The sequence below is a fragment of the Mixophyes fleayi genome, chromosome 1 (assembly GCF_038048845.1).
Source record: "Mixophyes fleayi isolate aMixFle1 chromosome 1, aMixFle1.hap1, whole genome shotgun sequence".
NCBI classification, from domain to species: Eukaryota; Metazoa; Chordata; class Amphibia; order Anura; family Limnodynastidae; genus Mixophyes; species Mixophyes fleayi.
Genome location: NC_134402.1, coordinates 180219257 through 180238733, shown reverse-complemented (window position 1 = coordinate 180238733; position 19477 = coordinate 180219257). Strand labels below are relative to the sequence as shown.

General features: G+C 37.6%; 1 protein-coding gene and 1 long non-coding RNA gene across 3 annotated transcripts in view; one reads left to right on the top strand and one right to left on the bottom strand.

The window, feature by feature from the left end:
- Nucleotides 1-19477, bottom strand: part of PSD3 (pleckstrin and Sec7 domain containing 3) — a 444956-nt gene that overhangs the window by 237079 nt on the left and 188400 nt on the right. The window lies entirely within an intron of this gene.
- On the top strand, nucleotides 1549-18810 carry LOC142145628 (uncharacterized). The gene is made up of 3 exons (XR_012689881.1): nucleotides 1549-1832; nucleotides 15727-15953; nucleotides 18629-18810. It is a non-coding gene; the product is annotated as an uncharacterized LOC142145628 (long non-coding RNA).

Sequence of the window (19477 nt, the reverse complement as noted above, 5' to 3'; positions counted from 1 at the left end):
ATAGTGTAAATCATGTCATTCAAAAGCAAGGGGGGTTTCTGGGCACCCCTGATGTGACCCAAGAAATAAAAACAGCCTTAATGCCCCCATAATCTCATTGATTATCTAAAATGTGATGGTAGGTGGCACTTTGAAGTGAATTTTTACTTTTGGTGACATGCCCATTCCTATGATGAGCCTGCACACTGTCAGGCAGAGCATCTGCACAGATGCACTTCAAAATGGAAGAATGAGCGTATGCACCTTTCTATATTGACAGTGGACTAATATGTGCTCAGAAATATGAACTGCGCTTTTTAATATTTTTCCTGGTTTCCAGATCTAATTAAACGACAGAATACAATCTTAGATTTATCAAGTTACTACTTTTAAACAAAGCATCACTTGGACATTGCAGTACTCATTTATAGTTCAGATTTTGTTTCACATATGGTAGGAAGTTTTAGGGCACATAATGTATCACGACTCATTTGTATAGTAGGAACCAGTCTATCAAATATTTGAAAAGCAGACTGCAGTGTTCTCCCCAGAACCTATTTCCCGAGTGCTCCATTCGGCTGTTTTTACTTTCCACCCGGCTCTTGGAGCCCAACAGAGTCCTATTATAATAGAATAAACCATTGTTTCTCCTATTAATATTATGTATTAGGTATTATGTGAGCACTACAACAAGCAATGTGTGCTACACCATTGTCCACCAGTCTGACCAGTACTGGCAGGTGTGGGCAAAAACCTCCAAGAGTTTTCTTTATTATTACAAAGTATTACAAGTGCCCAAACATGGATTTATAATTAAGGAGAGTCATTTAAATCATGGAAGATTAAAACTACCATGGCCCTGTGTGGCGCTGAAGGCACAAACTTAGTACCCCAGAATTTGAATAGGGAATATCCAAATCCCCTTACAGTCCTGGACCATAGGCTACTGCATAAAATGCCCTTTTTATAATCAATACTGCTTTTACATATGCTGTACATTTGTTAATACTGAAACTTGCCTGCTTATTAAAGAAGCAACTTGTATTTTAGCCTTTTTTGGCAAGGAGGAACAAAATATACATTTTATATCAGTTATTTGTTATATGTACTGTGCAGTTCTGGATCTGCATAGATTGTCTAAAATATGTATAGATTGCTTCTGTGAATGAGGGGTGGCAAATCAATTTAGTAGGCCTATATCAAAAACCATGTGATCTTTTATAATCAGATTTACACTAAATAGGAGAAAAGGCCTAGAAACTATTACAGTGGTAACATCTGATCCTGCAATTACGCAAGAGCTGTTTGCAGTCCTGATATTCTTGTCTGGAAAGTAAAAATGCTAAATATATACTGGTGAGCGTGAGGTTAAAATAGAACTGCAGGCTTACACTCATCCAAGAATATCCCTGAAATAAACTGCAAAACCCATCAAGCTTAAGTCAGGAACATGTGAAAAAAATCACCAAAGACAGAAAAGTCATTACGTTATCTGTCCACGTGGATGCAAAAAGAACAAAAGTCTTTGGAAAACAGTAGGGAATTTTCCAAACATATATTTTCCCTGTTAACTGGCTACTGTCACGTAATAGATGGACAGGCGACCCAGCTGCATAACATATTGTAAGCATAGAGGAATCCACCCAAACACAATGCAAGCCTTTAGATAAAGGTACCAGTGCTGCAACGATACAGCAGAGTGTGCCCTTTAACGTAGGCTCCTCCCACTGTGACTGTGTTTTTTTTTATGGAAAAAGCAAAGGAGGAAATCTGTCCTGGATTATATTTGAGAGGTCAGATTGGATCTGATATCCAGTGAGGAAAGGACATTTTATCTGATACATTCATAGCAGGTAAGTTAATGCAATGAGCATCTGTATAGTTAATGCAGCTCAGAACAGGCTTTTGTGTGGGAATTGAGCTGACAATGCATTTTACAGGGATGCAGGGAGACATAATGAAATCATCCATCGTTTCTCTTTACACATGGAGCTTTCAGAATAAATGAAGGAACAGATTTTCTCCTGCATGCATGGAAGCATTATGTAGTCTTGACATGCAGAATAAGTAAACATCCTGCTTTTTTGAACATGAAAGAAAAAGACATTTACAAATAAAAACCTATTGACCATTGGTGTGATCACACATAATTGTTTGTGAAAGATGACACATTTTAAAAGATGATTATAAAGATTACTTACAGTTACAATGGCAGCTGCAGCAGTTACCCATTGATCAATGAGACGACATGGGGTCATCAGTATAGCGCTTCAGCAAAGTTAGCTAAAAGGAGATGGTGCTAATTCATGCTCCGCTATTCCCCATAACTGGATGCATACTAGTTTCAAATTTCCTGGCACTCTCCTGTCCAGCACAGCACACACTGATGTAAATGGCAGTATTACGAGAGCGAGGAGGGAGCTGCAGACTCATTCAGTCCAACCTTAAAGCACGAGAGAAAAAACCTTTTGCAAACTGGCAGGATGTTCTAATGTATAACATATATCTGCAGATTGCTTGTGCTGATGTAGGAGTGTTTATTTACGTAAGTAACAATTTTAGAAATAACTTTCACGCCAACCTTAGAAGGGCTGTGTTGTATAGGACATATTTGGTTAAAAATGGAAAAATGAAAAAGTATGTGTTTCACTTTTGCCATTTTCTGCCTGTGACATTCTATGTAAATTGGAAGCAGACAGATGCAACAGGCATTGTATTAGCTTAAAAAAAGAGAATCAGCCTCCACCACTTGCTTCTGGATAGAAAGAGTAATTATTAAATGTATCTCCATTAGAAACAAATATATAGAGCATCCCCTTTCTAAAGCCCTAAACAAGCTATGTAATTTGTATTTATGTTGGTGGATTTCTGCTCACCTCTTGGGAAGGTACCAACTGGTTATGTGAAATGATCTTTCTACGAAGTGGCCAGTAATCTCAGGATATAGTTTTTAGGATGTTTTTATTCACCAGCTGGACAAGTTCCAAGAGTAAAGCAACTCAATATAAAAGAATTGCCATCACTGCATATAATTTTAGTCCTATAATATTACATAAAAATGATGAATGTGTTTTACAGTGTCAGTGCATGTTTCAACAGGTTTTCATATTATATAAATGTATTAGTATATCTAGCTTAGAAAATAATAGATTGTACATAGCACAATTCCTTTTTTAAAAACATTATTTGTATGGTTCTCCTTGTCTTGGAATGCTTTTCAAGTAATGGTTTAAGCTTAGAGTAAATCTGTACCTTTATCCTAGTGATTTGACCATAAGCCAGTGGGTAAAGGATGTCAGTTAGTTCATTTTTTCTTCTTTTTTTTTAACCATCCCGCAGGGCCTTTCCTCCCGTGAGGTGCGAATCAGACAGCACCATCCTAGTGGTGGCTGGTCCAAAACATGGCCCCTTCCCCATTGCTCCAGTCACATGCTGCTCATTGTGGGAGCGGGCACAGTGATTGACAGGAGCAGGGGACGTGATAAGAACAGGAAGTATTCATTCCTGATTCCACTCTTCTCACAATGTCAGTCACAGCGCTCACTCTTGCAGCGAGTAGTTTCTAATTGGAAGGTGATTGTCACCAGTGTATGAGTGCCATGTTGGGCGGTGGAAGGGGACAGAACACCTCTACCACCTAGGTAGATGTAATATTTATTATAAATCTTTTCATCTTTTAAAGTGATTAACACACATATTAATGTTACTTTGGCCAGAGTGTGAGACAGACACCACTTTAATCCAACCTTAAGAAGCAGAATGGCCAAACACCACCATGTACATTCCCATATTTTGATAGTACTTAAGATATTTCCTCTTTAGAAAATAATAATTTAACATAAATTGCTGCTTCGGTTCACCAATGTAATAAGATTTGAAAAATCCAGCACCAATCGTTATAGCCACTAATTACCACACTGGTTTTTTTAGTTTCTTTGAGGCAGCTGTTCTTTGCCATGAAAAATGTATCTTTCCCTAGCGATCAATACAATACATTTTGTGGATGTTATGATGTTATAATAGTTCTACATCAACAAATAGGAACTATCAAAAAATATGATTAGTAATTGCACATGACTGCACATACTCATGTTCAATCACTAACCATATTTTTTGATAGTTCCTATTTGTTGAAGTAGAACTATTATAACATCCACAAAACGTAATGTATTGAGCGCTAGGGAAATTTGTTGCCTAAGAATATAACAGATTGCTCTTCTCCTAAAGCCGCACATACAGTATGACGTATAGTTAGTGCGCTTTGATCCCACCCTTATATGTTCTTTGGCCATATCTGATGACCTTTGGATGTCTGGTTTCTTCAGGTATCCAAAACAGAGAAAGAGGGAACCAGAGGAAGGGTACCTCAATATAGGTACAAAGTTTGGGTAATTGATTATTTGAACGACATTTGAAAAAGAGTAAAAATCCTTTAAAATAAAAACCGTCATCACATATCATCTACTAATTGTAGTAATTTACAAAAAGAAACATAGTATCTATTATGTTTATTATGGCTCCCAAATTAAAAGGAGCTTATTGACTGTTTGTTTTTAAAGAGGACCTGTCATGTACAGGACGATGTTATAACTGCCCCCACGCACGCACCCACCCAACATTCTACTTCAGGAAAAGGTTTTGGCACAAACCAACACCATCGTAGTGATTCACACTGCTGTTGTTCTTTTTCTAAGATAGCAGTGCTTCTGTGGCGTCATACATATTTTCCATATAGGCGGCACTGACAGTAAATCAAGGAATGAGGAATACGATGATTGCTGTACAAACATACATTGCTTACATCTGGAAGGTTTTAAATCTGGATGGCGTAGTAATAGAATTAAATTACTCAAAAGAAGAGAGGTCTTTTGGTTTCACACTTTACAGATTTTGCATCCAAAAAGTTTTAGATAGGAAATATGCTCTGTATTCTTTTATAAGATTCCATTAAAAATGTATTTTATGTTTGATGATTATCATTGATTGTTTGTGATGTTTTTATTGTGGTAAGGTCATTTGATAGTCTTTTTACTCATTTTTGTGTTTTTCTTCTTCTCTACACAGAGATCATAATGCAAAGTATACATATTATATGGTAATTATAGAGAATTGACATTTAATCGTTGTTTTTTTTTTCATGTTACTGCTAACTGCGGTAACCCTTTTGTCTGTTATCAATATGTAAAGCCCTGGTTATTTTGTTGCTTTCATTTATTTTTGTAATTGCTTTAAAAAGGTTGCTATGACTACTGTTCTTGGAAATTGATTGGTTGTGAGACGTCACATGTGCACCATACTTGTATGATGTATATTGCACAGCTGTCATTTTAATGGCATTGATTTCTGTTTATATCATTGATGTTTATGCTTGAGAAAGAACTGTCCGAGTTCGAAACACTGCAGTAATAAATACTGAATGTTTGTACAGCAAAAACCTTTTTCTTCATTCCTTTGATTTATAGCACTAAGACAAGTGGTAGGCAATAGGCAGCCCACAGGTCCAGTAGAACTTATTCTCTGCTTTGTTATAAAGCAAAGAGTATAACTGAATGGGAGCAGTCAAATTCCAGGTTGCCTGAGCTCCTCTGTACAATGTAGGGAGGACACACAGAAGAGGAGTAGGATGGAGTTCAGTGTGTTCAGTTCAGCATGTTCCCCTTATTCCTCTGCAGGCATGAAGGAGAGCAGTTGCTAGTCAAATTAGCTGTAAAGGCATGTGGGGAGACCTGATGGGCATGTTGGGGGCCTGTGTTGCTATATTGGAGCAAGTGGGAGGTCTCAGTGGCATGTTGTGAAATTATGTAGCAAGTTAGACACATATGGGGGCAATGAATTATATGAGCATGCCAAGGTTGTTTTCAGGTTGTTTTTTCATTGATGATATTAAGCATCTACAGCCCTTTTGAAGACTGGATGGCCACACATGCGGTCCTTGAATTTTATCAAATCGCCCATCACCGACCTAGACGGACATTTAGCACCTAACTTCGCTAGTCAGATCATCTAGGCAAAAGCAAGGTATTTTGTGGTGCACACCCACTGCACTTCATAAATTATGTTTTTTACCATTACTTGCAAATAGGGTAGGTGGGAACAGGTAGATACTCCTTTAAAAATATGTAGAAACTACTTGGGGCCTTCAAAACCTCAACTGCCTTCCGTTTTGATAGTCCTGTTCAAAAATGAAGGAAAATGTACAGTACATATAAACAGCTGGGTTTTTCCAAACTTGGGTAAACGTCTCTGTGTAATGTATTAATCCAAGCATAGTGACTGCAAATTGCTATTCTAAATACTATGGTGGGAATTCAATTAACCAAGAAGTGCCGCTGTGAAGTGCTCGAGAGTGTACCTCCGGTTATTACCGAAAATTAATCTCCATTTTTTTTTTTTCTCGTACCTCTGGGAGGTGCAAGCAAAAAGTAACAGAATCTCATTATCTTACTCCAGGGGCAGGTCACTTTGAATAGAATACCCCCATCTCCCATGTGTAATAACAATAAAATAATAATTCAAAATAAATAATAATAATAAAAATAATAAAATGTGTAATAAAAATAAATGTTGATGATGATGATGATGATGATGTGTAAGCTTGACATCATCATCATTTATCATCATCATCATTTATTTATATAGCGCCAACATATTCATAAAACTTCAGCTGATTTAGTTATAGGTCCAAGTTAGTATCCTGTTCACACTGACTCAGAATTCTTCCACAGTAGATGGGAGACACTCCTTTCACTGTTACTATCTATACATGTCCAAGAGAAACAAAGAACATAACAACAGATGTCTAACATATGTTCACGTTTTATACATTGCCGCTCTTGAAGTTTATTCAATTTCAATTTCAATTCCACTACTCTTTGTCATTTCCTGTAAAATTTGCACAAAATGGGAGGGGCATTCTACATAAATAACGAATAAACCCAAATTTTATGTGCAGAAAAAAAGTCAAACATTAAATTCAGAGAATAATAAAAGTAAAAGAAAAAAAGTTAGGACACTCTGACTGGGATAAGCACATTTTGCAAAATCATACAACTAAAATCTACTCTGCTATTTAATTTTAAATTATAGATTTTTGTGCACTATTTGTGGATTGTAAATACCCTCAGGTACACGTTTTTGGTTATAAATTGACACCTTGGGCTACTAAACTACAGGTTTGAAAAAGCGGAGATGTTGCCTATAGCAACCAATCAGATTCTAGCTGTCATTTTGTAGAATGTACTAAATAAATGATAACTAGGGGCCTGATTCATTAAGTATCTTAACTTCAGAAACTTTTTATTTCAGTCTTCTGGACAAAACCATGTTACAATGCAAGGGGTGCAAATTAGTATTCTGTTTTGCACATAAGTTAAATACTGACTGTTTTTTCATGCATCACACAAATACTTGATAGCTTATTTGTACACTGAAATTTAAAGTTGATATTTGTGTGCTACATGAAAAAACAGTCAGTATTGGACCCTCCTGAGGATATTTCATTTCTGATAATGCCATCATTATTGTGAGAGCAGTACAGCAGGGAGAATTCCATCACATTCCCTGTTTTGCTCACACAATGAACTTGGTGGTACAGAGGTTTTTTAAAAATGATAGTGACATGCAGGAGATGCTGTCTGTGTCCTGAAATTATTTGGGTCATTTTCGGCATTCTGCAACAGCATATAGGTGATTGCAACAGCTGCAAGAAGAATAGAATTTGAGGGGGAATATACTGTAGTCCAACCCAGTGACCAATACTTTTCGTGTTGTTCAAGGTGCTGAAACCACTCTAAGTAGTCACCTGTGAAGTGAGTTCAGTAGCTGTTAGCTTGAGTCAAGTGAATCCCCTAATTAGACTTTTGGAAAAGCAGCTAGAGAAATTGAAGGAGATGAAACTAAGCAATTCCACTAACGATGTACGACTATAGATCAAGTAGTTTATTTGTTGCGCCAGAATCCGAGAGTTATCAACATCTTGAAATCGGATTACTGCATTTTGGCAACTGTGCATGATCCTACTTTTAAGAGCTATGTCTTCTCTTTCTTTCCAAATTACCCATATCTCAAAAGATGCAATGAGCTCCTGGTCAGCAAGATGACAGCTCAAATGGTACATGACACGAAAATGTCTCCTCCCTCAGTTTCTTTGGCAACTGGTGCTTGGAAAAACTTAGCTTTCCCAAGACACCCAGTGGTAATGCAGATGAGTCAGCACAACATTTTGACATTTGGGGCTAGATTTACAAAGAATCGAGTTTCATGGCACTTTGAAACCGCCACCTATCGCCAAACATGCTGTTTGAACTATTTTGCCATTCTGCACATAGGAGAAAGCACCATTGACATTTAAATTATGTTGGCAATCATTATTTATTGATTAAGGGGCAAAATGAATTAAATATTAAGTTATAATGGGGGGAACAATTAATTATATTAAGGGGATAAAATGATTTAATTATTATATTATTTGGACAATATGTAATGACAAATTGTGCAACATAAATAATTATATCCACTATTAACAATCAGTTAATAATATAATATATTCAAATTTCCCACTTAATATAATGCTATAATAGTGTCCCTTTAAAAATATATATAAAAAAAAAAAACTTTCATAAGTTAATAAATTTATTTTGTTCCGTTATCGATAAATAATGATTTTCCAAATAATTAAAATGTCAATGATGCTTTCTCTTATGTTCTGAATGGCAAAATAGCTCAAACAGCATGCTGTTTGATCAATTTCGCCATTCACAGCCACCTCTTTCATTTTGGCCGTTTGGATGGCTGTTTTGCAGCGGTTTTGCAAACCCCAGCATAGTAAATCTGGCTGTTTGTATGTTCATCATTGATAAAATCGGGATGGCAGATAGTAAAGTGGTGGTTTTGAAAATGTCAATTCTGGCCGTTTTAATGGCAGTTTGGGCTTTAGTAAATCCAGCGGGTTTGAAACCGCCGGAAAAATAGCCGAAAAGCGGCGGTTTGAGCAAACTGCACTTTAGTAAATCTAGCCCCTGGGCTAGTGTAAAAGAAAATCATGACAGCTCTGTCATAAATTGAACTACAAAGTCCACAAGGAAGGCCATTACCTGCAATTACATCAAAATACAGAGACTTCTGTAATGGTGGACTCCGGCGGAGATGAATTAGTATTGTGTGAGGATGATGTACACACTGATGAGGGTGAGGATGATGACAGTGTAGATTGCAGGTGTTGGGATCTAGCTGAGAGAAGGGAGCTAGCTGATACTGGTATGCTTGTTAATATTTGGGGTAGAATGGCTTGTTGGCAATTTTATGTTTTTCAATTAGTAAACTTTCACCTTTATTAGAGAGGTGTTTTTTTCTTTAAAAAAGGTGAAAGCTTTATTTTACATTTTTGTTTCCCTGATTTAAAACCACTAAACACTTGAACATAGGCTTTAGCAGATGACGTAGAGGGATTAATATCATCTTGATGACTGGTGCTAACTACTACTTGGTGCTCCTGGTCTTCTGTGGACTGAGGTGAATCCATATCGATGGCACAGAACAATGTGACTGGAGACCGGAGAGTGACAAGAACAATGTGACTGGAGACCGGAGAGTGACATGAACACTTCTACCCCTCCTGTTTCTGTATGAGCAATGGCACAGAGCAATGTCACTGGATACTTTTAAGAACACTACCACCCCTACCACCTTTCCTGTTTCTGTGTGAGCTATGGCACAGAGCAATGTGACTGGAGACTTTTAAAAACACTGCCATCCCTTTTATTTCTGTTTCAGCACTGAACACTGCCACCTCTCCTGTTTCTGTGCGAGTTATGGCACAGTAGAATGTGACTGTAATTTTTTAAGAACACTGCCAGCCCTATTATTTCTGTTTCAGCACTGAACACTGCCAACTCTCCTGTTTCTGTGTGAGTTATGGCACAGTAGAATGTGACTGTAAACTTTTAAGAACACTGCCAGCCCTGTTATTTCTGTTTCAGCACTGAACACTACCACCTCTCCTGTTTCTGGGTGAGCTATGGCACAGTAGAATGTCACTAGAGACTTTAAAGAAAACTGCCAGCCCTCTTTTCTCTTTCATTAATCACGCTGCCCAACTGCACTGGAGAATGCCAGGAACCCTGCTATCCCTTCTGAGTCTCTATGTGAAATGGCGCCAGATCTCCATGGAGGGTGGTACTTATAGAATACAAAACTCGCAAGATCAGATGATGCAAAAATTATGTGTTGCCCCCTTTTCAGTTCCGATGGAGTGCAAAAGTACTAAGCAGAACAGGCTTGGTACTGGGATCTGCGATGTTCGGATGGGCTCGGTTTTCCGAAAACTGAACCCAAGCATCTCTAATAAATACTTTTGTGAATCTTATCCCTCAAGCTATTCCTTAAAAAACTACTCAGCAGCGCTGTGTTAGAAGACTTCACTACATGCTCACTAGAGTCCGGCAGCCTGGTAGCCACAGCTGTAGCCCTTTGCAGAACCTTGCTGCCTCCAAAATTTGCGAGCAAAATCTCTAATCTGAAGAGTCTGGGGGGGGGGGGGTGAACCACACAATAGAGGTGGGGGCATTCGGAACAAAAATGTGGCCTGGAAAAAATTAGAAAAATGTGAGAAGGAAACCCAGATAAACTGAGCAAGAAGAACATCCCTCCTTTTCTCTTCCCCCTACGGACCGGGTAGAGGAGTAAACCCATCCGGTCACAGGGGGTGACGGGTGGAATTGAAGAGCAATAGAAAGGTACAAGTGAAAATGAGTCGAGGGGGGCTATGGGGGAGCAGTGGTGCAGAAAAGAAGAGATGGGGAGAAAGTGAAATAAGAATAACACTAGCCAGATATAATACAGAGAGGGAGCAGAAGGTGGAGGTGAGAAGGGTAAAAATTTAATTCATAGAGGCACCTAGGACCGTCCCAGCAAATCCTAATGGTTGGAAGCTGCAGAGGAACATAGTTCATGGCACTCGCACAAACACATGGGTTTAAATGCGTTTGGCTTATGGCCTCTCTTGTCATACCAGTGGTTTAATTGCATCTGGATTCATTTCTTCCATATTTCTACAATCCTGGTTGTCTATTTCAGAAGTCTGTCTCATTTCTAACATGTACAACAAGGACTACATATGCATAGTAACACAAAATATAATATTACAATATTAATAATGTTTTGTGTAGCTCTCTTCACCATTCTCCTGTCAAATGTTTGAAACAGAGAATACATGTTCAAAATGCCACCAAGACCTTATGATAAATAACTATTACCATGCAGGGTGTTCATGAAAATCTATTTTAGCTCATTAAAGTTCTCTACAAAGGAATAAAATTTTCCTTGGCACTGCATAGCAGCTGCAGCAACACTGCTCCCCCTCCTACACATTATCACTACTATAAGAAGTAGATGGAATCACTCTCTTGGTGCATTGCACATACCTTGCAATTATTGTTAATCATGTTTTTTACTGAGAAACTGTGACCTTTCCAATTTTGGAAAGAAGGACATCTCCTTAAAACTGTTTCTATCATCTTTACATAGTTTATTTTAATGTTATTTTTATGTCCATGTTTAAAAAAACAAAATCATGTGTTGCCAAGCATATAGACTTCATTTCTATGTTTTTGTCACTTATTCATAAGTGACAGCTACCCCATATATAGATGTGACGAGGCAGCATATAATACATGGCCTAATTCATTAAGACATGCAAAATGAACGTACTAATTGGTGCAAGTGGTACTACAGAAAAACGCGCAAGTGCCCAAAGTTTTAATCAGACGCTGCTGCGTGCGCTCAAGCTTGGCACGTCCTTACTGAAAATTGATAACGTGCATACGCCCAGTTTGCTCCTCGTTCCACCTATTAAATCGTAGGCTGACAGAAGTGTCCTTTGCACCCAAAGATGAATTGGATGTTGCTGTGTTCACTGACATGTGGTCTGTTTCTGGCCATGCCACGTACGATTTTACACAAAAATAGCACATACTGGCATTTTCGTTTCTTAATGAATTAGACCCACAGTGCCATCCCTAAACTTCAGTGAAATAGTGCCACCAGGTGGCCAAAAGAACAGTAAAATGTATGTAAACTGCATTTAAGGGACAACTATAACAAATATCAATAAAAGGTTTGCTCTTCATAAAGCTACTATTAGCTTTTTCAATTTTGCTATATTGTTTAATATCTGAAAAGGAAAGATGATGTTAATCGGAGTTTGGTAAAACTACTTACAGCATAACTGGCTTTAGAATTCTGACTACAAATCTGACAGTAGCAAGTGGTCTAGTCAGAAACTAATACCTTTTATAAAGCTGCTGATATTTTTCCAATATTGCAACAGTTGTCCTCTCTCTATAAAAGCTAAAGTGACAGAGGCCATCTCTCTACTGATGAACTTGTCTCCTCTCTCTCATTAGCCAAGAAGTAAGAGCCAAGTAAGTAAGAGAAGTAAAGGCGAGGATATAGATATAGGTCATTTTGGGCATTTTCATAGTTAATAGCTTGTTTAACTTATAGGTTGTTTCATCTGTTTTATTCATACACTTGTATGGGGACAAATCCAAGTTTTAAATTATATTAATAATTGTATACTGTAAGCAAATAGCAAGTTTAACTATCCCTATTAGAGAAATAGGGCAGCCACATCCATCACTATAATTTCAGGATAATCTCCAATCTGGTCTTTGATCCCATTAAGTCTGCAGTACATCCTTTTAAGAGCCTTACTGGGAATTTGGCTGAGAATACAAAGATTACAGTTTCAGAAACAATACTTAATATGTAAATCTATTTACATATAATGGGTTGACTTTCTATTCACATTCTTATTTAAAAGGTTAAAACATATGCTATTGATATTATCACTAGGAAAATAATGAATGATCTTGAAATGTGCAGCTACCTGATGTTTATGTTTTGAGATTGGTAATACATAAACAGGAATACTATTGGGGAATCATACCTAAGAGATTGCCATGGTGATACTTCACATGCAAAAAATTTTCTTGAAGTCGGTGCATGATTAATGGAAGTATAAGAAAACAATACACCAGCAGCGGAGAGACTGGGAACAAACAATGACAATAGAATAAGCAAGGGTAATGGATAAGCAATAGACTTAGATTTACTAAGAGATTGCTACTGTTAGGGCACTAAGTGACATACAACTTGCTGGTGCATGAACTATAAATGTTTCCATCAACAGAACATAAAAGAAAGATGTTACTGAAAAGTGACCTCTAGTTTAAAGTGTTTGCCCCCATTGACAGTCTAAACAAGGAGTAACTTAGTTTACACAGGTACACAGGATGCTGTCAGGTCATTACCTGCCCCCAAGAATACACAAAATTCTTTTGCTTTCTGTACCGAATCCCTGATCATAAAAACAGATATAAAGCCTACAAACATATTATTTCATTGTGCAAAAATATTTCCTGGCTGTAATATTTCCTTGTCTTTACTTCTCTCCATCCCAAAGTATTATTCCAGCAACTAATGCCTATGTCTAGTGAAAGGGTCATTTATAACTAGGATAGAAAGGTAAAATGTATATCTGTGAATTTGAGCGTGAATGCGTTTGCCTGTCTGCGCACTGCCTATAATGTACATAACTTGATTGAAGATGTGTAGATGATACTGCAAGGCTCTCTGCACCCCACAATTCGGATGGGATTCAGCATAGTCCTGTCTACTATTATTGTCTACTTTGCTACAAGTCAGCCACTATTGGATACAAGTTAGGCTAGGTACACACTGGAGGTTTTTCAGCCAATTATCAGGCCAATCACCCGATAAATGATCACTCGGCCACATATTGCGTTAATGTGTATAATCACACAATGAACGACAATAATTCCAAAGTACCGATTGTTGTTTCATTTGGTTAGCCGCACTGTTTAATAATCTCGTTCCAACACCCTCCAATCATGTAGTGTGTATGCACTCATGATCACAATCTCCATAGGGTTTACAGAGTCATGGTCTTTTCAGCCGATACCGGCAATAAACATGTCCCAGTGACTAAATGTAGAGAGTGCAGTAGATGGAATAATTTGATCATTTGTTCTGAGACTGAGTCACAGAGGCTAACAAAATTCGTAAGGACATGTGGATAGCTATAACAAGGCAGTTTTAATCAGTGTGATAGGAATGAATGAGTAACTATTGTGCTGTCATTCTCTAAACAACTAGAGGACCAGTTGAAGAGCACAGATCTGAAGGTAAATCATGTGTAGTGTGTACGCATGAATCGTCCGAATGGTCTGACTTTCGGTCGTAGATAACATATTGGTCGAAAAATTCTCCAGTGTGTACCTAGCCTTATACTAGGTCTACCGATGCAGACACATCTAAGACAGATCTCCCATGCTAGTACAGATCGGCTGAGTAGAATGGAATTTTGCCACCTCAACGTAAAGTAAAAAATTACATTCTTATCTGTGTTGTTTGAGTTGCATATATCTTAAGATACATGCAGTACAAGAATACAGTTGAACCAAGATCATTTTATCATGCTCATTATCTAAACTGTATTAAAAAAAAAAAAGTTATCCTACCCCCCACCCCCTCAAATTGAATATATAGCACTCATACCCTGGTCTGGGTACCACTAATGCGGGAGAACTCTACAATGTTTCTCTTCCCTCATATGAGGTAACCAGCCTAGGCTATGTCAGGGTGAGTGAATAACCCTGACATATTGGGATCCAAGCCCAGCCTGGATAGCACAGGACTGATTTCCCTAAGGGAATCAGGCATGCCAAATAATGATACCCCGCTCACATACACAAACACACACACAAATAGGAAACTGGACCCAGTGATGAAGACCATTAGGGTCAAGGCTGGAGCTGGTTCCCACAATGGGATCGAAGCTCCAAACTTCAGTTTTTACTATTCAACTGGTACCAGCCCAGCCTGGCATAGCCTGGTGCTAGTTGTTGCTTTTTGTCTCCCCACATTGGCTGTAACCAGCCCAGGCTGCTCCAAGATGACTGATAAATTATTATAATGCAAAATATTTCACAGTTAAGACTAAATAGGTGGTGCAAGTAATACATTAAGCAAGTATAAATGGGAAGTTTAAGAGATGATGGCTTAAGAGTCAGTAATTTACATTTTCTTAGACCAATCAGGCCATATTAAGTATATGCCAAGTGTAGCATCAAATATATTGCCACGAGATGTCTGTTATATAGCACGTCAACATGTGAATATTGTAAACTTGAACCATATGGCATGCATTCCACAAAAGGGAAACATTTCATTGGCTTGCACTGTAAAAAGGATGCCAATTCCAGTATATCCGCTAGTATGCGAGTAATTTATGATAGAGAAACATGACATTGCAAGTAATTTCCTACAAACGACAATATTGTCAGTTCCCAAAATAAAGTTTCATATATGTTTTCATTGACTAAATACTCAGAGACACCAGTGTTCATGATGCTATTCATCAAATATGTACATGTCTCTAGTAAATATATTACTGTAAAATTTGTATAAACAACTTTTTTCAAATATTTTTTATATATCTTAGGACAACTTATATATATATATATTTAATTTGTATTATGAAGATGTTTACAATCACCTTGACGGGTTCTCTGATTGTTATTTTTGCAATTGGCCTGGAATTGCAGCATGTATAGTGTCCAAAGAGCCTTAAACATGATAATAATACGATTGAAATTGATTATCATCATGATGGGGTCGGAAGATGACCGCAACTAGTCTGTTTGTATTGTTATGTTCTGTTCGCAGAAAAGATCCCAGTGAAGCCAGAAGAGATCAGGCTGCTCAGCCTGTGTGCCAATGAGCTACAGAAGAGATCAGGCTTCTCAGCCTGTGTGCCAATGAGCTAGATCTCATCCAAATTGACTACCTATGCATGTGGTGAAACTAGATACTGGTCTTGTTCATTCTTGTTGCTAATTGCTCGGGCCAAAAGGATTGTTCAATCGCTGGCCAACATAACTGGACTCCTTCAGGTAAATTATAAATACATTTTACCACAATAAAGTTTCAATTATTTTCCTCTAAATGAAATATATTTTCTTTTTATAAGAGCTAAGTGTCACATAGTCGGAATAAATGTTCAGCATATGCATTTAATTAGCTAAGTTTAGACATATATAAATGCAATATGTCTCAATCCAAATGAAGCATAAGGTGTGTTACAGTGCATGAATGTACATGTGTGAAATCCTAATAAATGATTTAATTAAACATAAGGGATGATGCGCCAGCAATCCAACATATCTTATCCATGCTTGTCAAGAACTGTTTCTCTTAGCTCAATGTATTTGCAGAGTTATTCCATTTAATTCCCTTCCGTCTTAGCCTCTAGAGATATGCATAGCATGAATTTTAGCAAAGTCAAGCTTTGTTGATTTTACTTCACATAAATAGAAATAAAAAACCTAAAGGTTCAGATCTGTTAAAACAAGCCCATCCTATTTTTTGATTACTGGTGAAGCAGAGGTGGAGGCATAGATTTCTGCAGAAAACTGCATATTATCCTCCACACACTCTCTAGCAGAGTGCATCTAGCCAACATTGATCGTGTAGGTCTGGTATGTCTGGGTCTCTATTTTTTATAAGGGAGCGGGAAGGGGGGGGGGTCATTTAAAGGCACTGCAATCTTAAAAATGTTCTTTTAAGATTATAACAATCATTCATATTTTTGTTAAACAAATAGAAATGGAAAATAAATCATATAAGACTAGAGCCCCTTTAAAGAAGGCTCAGTTTTATCTGTTATGTTTCCACAAAAGCCTTAATATTAATTTTTTTATTGTTGGATTACTGTTTATTGTATCAATAAATGTCCCTAGATTAGGAAGTGGAAGCCCTTGTCTCTTAAAGGTGGCCACACATGTTAAATTCTAGTATTTGGCCTCATCAGCAAACAGCTAGATTTGTGGTCAAATTGGGAAAAATCTAGGCCGAACAGCTGGATACGATGGTGTTCTATTAGGATGGTTATGCAAAGGGCACAAACACAATAGCAGTTATATGCAAGAATTCATAGTTTCTTGGACATCTTTTGTGATTGGTGAACCCACACGCACAAATCAAGTCATGGGTATGATTCCCAACCAGGGCCTTATCTGTGAGGAGTTTGTATGTTCTTCCTGTATTTGTGTGGGTTTCCTCCAGGTGCTACGATTTTCCTCCCAAAGTCCAAAAACAAACTGGTAGGTTAATTGGCTAATAGGTTAATAGTCTCTGTGTTAGGAAATTTAGTCTGTAAGCACTAATGGGGCAGGGACTGATGTGAATGACAAATATTCTTTGTAAAACATTGGTGAATTGGTGCCGCCATATAAATAAATGATAATGAAAATTGAGATTTCTGAAGACATTACAAATCAGGCAGTAACACCTTATTTCAAGATATAAAAACAGTACTCTTTCAAAACGGTATGTTTAGGAGCAGAACAATGCAAATGCAGAGCTACAGATCGATGAAATCACAATTTCTCTTATGCATATTGTTGCATGTGGACCACAAAAGATCTGCTTGACAAAATCAGGCATTATATAATTGGAGACATGAAGTATTGATAAGGAGCAAGGTATAACATTACTTAATTGGGAGAATGACCATCTGGAATCACACACAAATATGACAGAGAAGGGAGGTGTAAGGATCTGAATAGGAAACTTGCCCTCCGAGCTTCAGATAATGGTCTTCATAAATTTCACCAGAGGACCGACCCCACTGCAGTAAACCCACAGGTTGCAATTTCCAAAGTGGCCTTACCAGGAGGTAGCTCACTGATAAACTAACAAATCACAAGGTGAGCTAAAATACAAGACAAGACAAATCTCAGGGGCAGGCTACAATTGGGAATGAGCTGGGGTGCAGGCAGATAAATTAACAAACACAGTGAAGAAAGGATGCAAGAAACAGCAATGGATTATGCACATTTGCACATCAAAATAACCTATTGGAAGGTAAGGGTAGGGTGAAGCTGAGGGGTTTAAATAGCCAGGGAAACTCCTTGATCGGCTACATGGAGAACACAAGTGCAAACAATTAGACTGTACAAAATACTGTACATATCTGAGAATTCCAGATTTGTAATACCCAGCAAGAGAAAAAAAGGCGACCAAAATGCTTGTTTATAACAGAAGATCGTCCCCTGCCCCTTAGTTTGCCTATAGCCTGTACAAAACAAAGAAAAACTTTGGTGTTCAAGTGCTTTTAATAGATGTGCAGCGTACAAAAGGACATCCTATCTGTTAGTGGAAAAATAGTTTCACCGGGTTCTATACAGAGCACGGCTCTGGAACTCTTATCATTATATTTCTTACGCATTCGTAGTTATATTTGATAGTGAGATCAGCAATTAAGTAGCACTGATGGTCTGCTCTATATACCACAGGAAATCACAACACAGGCATGGAAAACTGCCTAGTAATACATAACATTAAAGGATATAAAAAGCATTAAATTGACATTACACAAAATTTCCTACTGAAAATATTTTAGGTGAGATGTGCCAGGACAGAATGTTTTTTTACATTTGATCAGGAGCAGTCTTTTGTATCGTGTCAGCTAACCTTTATCACATGAACATATATTATTTTAATATCTTCTGAATCCCAGTTTTACCATACAGTATATAACTTCATTGTGCTACTTTTTTTGTATTAGCTGCTGAAACTCAATAGCTCCTCTGGCAATATTACTTGCAATCCTCAGGAGAAAGCAAGAGATACAGGTAAACTCACTTATCAGAAATGTGCTTTCCAGACAGGCATGTCAAATGTCAATGATGTAGGGGCACATACATATTGGTTGCTTGGTAAATACTGAACAAATGCTGCATTTATTAGAAGAAGGGACACATACATTTCCTTGAAAGAACTCTATATTATTTAAGATATAAATACACACCTTAGTACTCATTTCTTGATTTTGTCAAAAGCTACACTTAGTTTTTGTATTTCATAAGATAAATATAGAACATTTGCCTCACTGAAAACCTTAATCAATACTGCTAACATAATTGTCCCAATATCAAAATAGTAAAGAGACAGGTAGAGACAGAGAGAGGGGGGGTTATTTAACCTCCCAGACACAAGTTAGATCAGTCTGGTAGATGAAAATGGAGCTGCACTGGGAAGGAAGGAGCTGAACAAGAGAGAGAACAAAGTTAATTCAAAGTGAGAACAAGAAATTGGTATGATGGCCAGAATGACTCTGCTGCACATCATCCCAGCTCTCAATGTTGGACTCCACCAGGTCCCATATAACACATTTATAAAAGTCTACTCAAAAATATTCTTTTGGGTTAGTCCATTAAGATGACATTGACTGTATTATGAAACACAAAGTTATACCTCCCTTCAGTTCAGCATTACTACTATCAGACTTTACCCAAATGCAAGGGTCTATCACTGCAGTCCTCTTTCTTACTACAGCATTCCTGATTCAATCAAGAAATTGCATTGCAGATGCACCTTTTCCACAAATGCCCCATTTATGCCAGTGGAAAGATCA